Source organism: Lactuca serriola, chromosome 3 (genome assembly GCF_051521515.1).
Source record: "Lactuca serriola cultivar US96UC23 chromosome 3, Lser_US96UC23_V15, whole genome shotgun sequence".
In the NCBI taxonomy this organism is placed as follows: domain Eukaryota; kingdom Viridiplantae; phylum Streptophyta; class Magnoliopsida; order Asterales; family Asteraceae; genus Lactuca; species Lactuca serriola.
Genome location: NC_136410.1, coordinates 202751569 through 202757568, shown reverse-complemented (window position 1 = coordinate 202757568; position 6000 = coordinate 202751569).

Genomic DNA, 6000 nt, shown 5'->3' with positions numbered 1-6000 from the left:
ATTTTTGTGCACTTATAGTTGAGTTGACAATGCTTATGAGCTCTATTTTTTCTTTTAATTACAAAAGCAAAAGCACGTTGGTCAGAGAAAGTACATTGATCGATATGGGTGAGATGCTAACAACATGGAAGCATTGGTAGGCCCTTGTGCTACCAGAGGGAAAGAAATTTAGAATAACAAAGTTCAGTCCATGAAGGAAAGATAAATTTGAATTTGGTTTTTGTCTTAAACATTGTCTTATGATTATAGGCTAGAAATGATAGATTCACATGGATAGGAACGTATTCACCATGAAATGTAGGTGGCAAAGTTTTTGCTCTAGTTCATGAGATTGATTATGAGTAAATACTTTCGCTGATAGATTCTTAAGATCTGATAAAGATCAATATGAATATTGTTTGTGTTAAATGTATTCTCAAATTCACAATATAATTATGACATCCCTATTCATATTTCAAATTGTAAGGAATGACAAGGAATTGTATGAACTTTCAAGACATATATCTATAAGTTCTGAAAAGGTTTAAACACACACATGTGCTATCCAATTAAGGTTTATAAGCTTAAAAAGTCTAGTTGGGGACTTATCGAAGCATCATGTAACAGAAATCTGTATTTCAATAAGAAATTCAAGAGTATTGATTTCTAGAAGTCAAGTTGATTTAGGGTGCATGTCAAAGCTAGTGGGAGCATAATTGTTATGCTAGTATTGCATGTTGACAATACTGTTCGTAGGGAATAAAGTTTTAAATTTTCAAGTTGCAAAAGTTTGGGAATTGTTTTACTATAGTAAACCTAAAGGAAACGGCACTCATACTTCTTTTCGATGCTAAAGGTTTAGATCGAAGGGGTTAATAGAACTTAGTCATAGACGTATATGAATATCATGTTGAAATGGTTTAACATATAAAATTCAATATGTGAAAATATTATAGCAAGAACCTGAAAAAATATCAAATCCTTATGTCAGACATAATGAGTCGAGTCCCATGTTCTTCAGATATAGGATCGATTATATATGCTATAATATTCACTTATTCTATTTTTTCATATACTTAGAGCATTGTGAGAAAGAGGACTAGAACTTTTTGTGACTAAAGTTATTAAACAATTTCAAGAACATTCTAAGGTTATACAAAAGGATTGGTTGCCTATGAACAGGTCAAAGTATGATATTAATTTGGATGGACCATAGTGACATGATTCTGGATTGAGATGGTTCTTGATCATAATTGATGATCATTTGGAAATATGGAAATGTTTCTATAATCACTACAACAAAATGAAGCTAATGCAACCCCACCAAAAGGTTGCATTAGGCCTTAAAAAAGTTGCATAATGCCTAAAGCAACCTTTTACCAAAGGTTGCATTAGGTAAAGTTGCATTAGATCTAAAGCAACCTTTTTCTTGGAAAATGCAACCTTTTCTAAAATAGTTGCAAAACGTTTTTAGATGCAACTCTTTTTGAATGAAACATTTGTTATGCAAAAGCAACTTTTTTATGCGTATATGCATTTTTTTTTTACACTGAGATGCAACTTTTTTAATGGTTTTAGTTACGAAAATGCAACGTTTTTTAATAATCAATTGCAACCTTTATTATGATTCTAGTAAAGAATTGCAACCTTTGTTACGTCTTTAATTGCAAAAAATGCAACCTTGTTGACAGTCGAATGCAACTTTATTTTTGTGACTTTTCTAACGCTAATGCAACAATTTTTTCTAATCATACAGACACTACATATGTTTTACTACATTGCAACAAATATTCATTACTACTAAAATTACACCATAACAATAACATAAATATGTTATATAATTCTACAGTCTCCTTTGAAATTTCTAAATTCAAAATAACAAACATAAATCAAAGTCAACACAAAGTTGTCAACTATAATCACAAAAAAGTATTAAAAACATCCTAGACATGTACTAAAAATACACGGTAAATCATATTAGCAAATCGTTGGTAGTTAATATCTATTCGCACAGCTTCTATTTCAACTTGTTTTTTTCGTGACCCTCTTGAATCCCTTTAAGCATTTCAATCAGCTGATTTCTTTCAACTTCATTTTCCTTGAATATCACCAACAATACAATGAATATTACCAAGAAATTAGGACCATTCTCATCAACCGTACAATCATTTTCTGAAAGCAACCTAACTGGGGACTCTAAAACTTGTGTTCATCTTCACCTTGAATAAAAACTATATACCTTAGAAGCTCCTTCACTTTTTTCCATTGCATATACCAAGAGTCTCTGCAAGTTAACTAAAACAAAAAGGTTTTTATAAGTTTTAAATCATATAGATGGGGGTTGGAGATAAACTTATAGCTTACCTTACAGCCATCATTTGAATAAAAAAAATTAAATTTGTATAAGAACATTAGAGAAACAATATCTTGCCAAAAGGAATTAGGATTCAATCCATTCCATTTATGTTCAATGTGTATGAGTATATAAGCAAACCAATAACATTGTAACATCAGTTTCAAGACAAACTTTCAAGAACCATTCCATTTAAGTTCATCTTAGAAATAATATCATTAAAAAAAGTTGATTATAGCATCTTACTTTCTACTTCTAGGATATATATGAATGGCTCATATAATCCATCCATCTCAATCATTTTTGTTACATGTAGCCTCTACAATCCTTGCAAGACAGATCAATAATTATGTCCAAATTTATGTTTGAATCAAGAAGTCATCTTAGGCTTTAGGGATTGGCTTAACCCATCAAGCCCTTAGAATAATTGGTTGAATGGGTCTCAAATGTGTAATTTTTATCTTTCCATCCTTGGTTGTATTTTCTAAACTTCTTTTAGATTCAAACACACAAATAATATACAACGGGACACACATATAACCTGATTCCTATTTCCGGTTATTCCTAGCATAACTAACCCAATTCATGTGTCTTTCAAAATTGTATGGTTACTAAACTAGAGTTATAACACATTAAATTTTGAATAACACCACCAAGACCGGACTCAAGGTTAGGGAAAACCATTCACGAAAGGATACCCTCGATTTAAGACTTTGGAGCCAAAGCAAGTCAAAACATGGTGTTTTCTTTTAGTCAAAGCTTCTACTTGACTCCACAAGTACCAAGAGTGTTTGGTACAAGTTTAAAGCAGAATTATGAAGGCTTGAGACTCACTAAAAGCATTAGAAATAATCCCGAAAACAGATATCCCGCACAACAACAACTTCCGGCGTTTTAAGGGCTATTGGAGGCGGTTCCGGCCTGTACAACTCCGAGAAGAGTCGATAATCAAGATAGAGTCGAGAGAGCTTGTACATACCTTGCCATGATCTAGAAAAACCGAAGAAACGATCTTAACAACCTCCTCCTTCTCGCTGCATTCTTCATCCGACGCTCTCTCTTTCTCTCTTGCTCTTCTCCCTCGTTTTTCTGTCAATAAGTATATCTCTCCCTCTCGTATAGCAGCTTCACAATCGATAGAGTAGATGGCAGGAGGGTTAACGTCGTTGGAATGGTAACAAAACAAAGAAAGAAGAGCCTCCTGTCGGTTCATTGGGCTAAGTGTGATTAGGATTTCATTTTTCACTTTCGGTCCTTGGTGCTTAAAGCCTTGTGCACATTCCGCCCTAACCTACAATTCCTTTAATAAGATTTGTAACTTTTTTAAAAAGTTGCAGTTTTCAATAAAATTTTAAAATGTTGCAATTTTGAATAAAATTTGCAACTTTTTAAAAAAAAGTTACAATTTTCAATAAAATTTGTAACCTTTTTAAAAAAAGTTACAATTTTCAATAAAATTTGTAACTTTTTAAAATCAAAGTTGCATTAAATCTTCTAGTGCAACCTTTTTATTTGAAGAAACTTTTTTATAATCAAATGCAACTCTTGTGAAAAGGTTGCATCTAAAAGGTCGCATTAGACTCATTTTGTAGTAGTGAATGGAAGATACTTGAAACGTCTATGTGTGAGATGGAAACTTTAATGCAATAGAAGTATTCAAATGAGTGTATCTTGAATTAGAACCTTCATTACCATGGAATTATTGCTAGTAACAAAGTTCCAATGGGATATTCTGTAATATCAAACACTCATTCTTTGAGACATTTGAATCTTGATATTACAGGAGATCAATGCATGTTAAGTGGGAATTTCGTCACATCTTGGATAGTGATAAGAATTCGGAATTATGAAATGAACATCATTGGAATAATGTCCAATTGATATGTTCACATGTTCATAATATGGCATGACTGATGTTTAATTCAAGTGGTTAGTTGATAAGTAGAAACATTATACAATAAATAAAGTCGTAATTGCTATGGTGATTAAATAATAGAGATTATTTATATTCAGTAGTTTTGATACCATAGTTAATTAGTTTATTAATGTGTTTCACTTTTCTTGTTTTACTTCGTGAATGATTTGATTATTCAAAATTCCACATTCACTCATACTTTTGGAAGTAAGTAGTGAATCAATATTGTCATGTATTGGACTGTAGAGTGTATGAGTGTTTAGACATAGCAAAGGTTTGCATAAAGTATTCATAAGTACTTTTAAAATGGAGAATTTAAGTATTGGATAAACCCACACTCAAAGAATTACTTCATGAATTTTATCACGAGTAATTTTGAGATGATAATATATTAATATTATATTCTTGAAATGGAGATATATGTGTTGTAATTTATAAGTCAGTTGTGCATTGGTGTTACGTAAACGCATTAGTAACATGATGTTATAAAACGTAGCATCATGCATGATTTGGTGAGTTAAAGATACAAGAATATGATTCGGAATTTATTCGTTCCTTTTTCCCTAACGGGAAAAGTGATATCTTTGGAACCCTCGATGATTTGTTGTCGACATCTAAAGTGCTTGGTCAAGCCCGGATTGAATTGATGTATGTAATTAGTAGTCTGAATTCAGTCGTCATAAATCAAAAAATCAAGATACATAATATAGGATAATGTGATTGATTCTAATCCATGTCTCTTGTCTATATTATATCTTGAAGAACGGAGGAATATCTGGTCACTTATCTTAGGACTAACGACTGATCGTATCAGAGTCTGTAATTTCTCTAGGAAGCACCATTTGCTGATAATTTAGAAGTTATACTCGTGATTGTAGTTATAGAATTATCCAAGTGGGAGACTATTTGATTAGGTGTTTAATCCAATAACTAAATTGATATATACTTGAATTATTAACAAAGTCCTTTTGGGTTTCCCTCAAACATAGTAATTGAATATGATGACTTTTAGAGGGAAAGAATGATTTATTGATTTATCATATGATTAATAAATAACAATACATGATTTTTTAATACATTATGAGAATAATATATTAATTAGAAATGGTATTATCTAACTAAAATTAATCAAAAATTAATTAGAATCAATTTTGAGATTAATTGGATTAATTAATAGTACAAGGACCTAAGTTGTAATTGCTCAATAGTTGAACAAAAAGGGTTCCAGAACGTTCCCCATATAGGTGGACAATTTGGAGAGTGATTCTAGGGCTTCTTGAATATCCATTGAAGATAATTAGGAAACCAGATAATTACTTGATTTGAGATATTGTTATTTTAATCAAGTAAGGGTTATTTAGGGTTTTCTTATCAACTATAAATAGGGCTTTAAATTCCGGCCACTCTTTTTTCACTGAGCATAGCCAAAAATATTTCCTCTATTATTCTTTCTCTTCAAGTTTCCTAGTTGCTAGGGTTTGGGTGTGAACCATAAGAGGCACAAGATTTCTGGTGCTAGCTTCCAAGAGTTTTGAAGAAGGATTTGATTAGTTATTTACTACAATAACTAATAATATATGAAATCTCCTCTATGAATTTCCATTTCATTAGGTTTATAGTGTTCATGTTGTTTAATAGAATGTTACTTCAATAGTGTTATAATTAGATCGAATATGTTGCATGTAACCTTAAGTATATAAGGATTTATCTGCCTTATTGCATGTAAAACCCATCAGTTAGGAAAAAGTTGTTT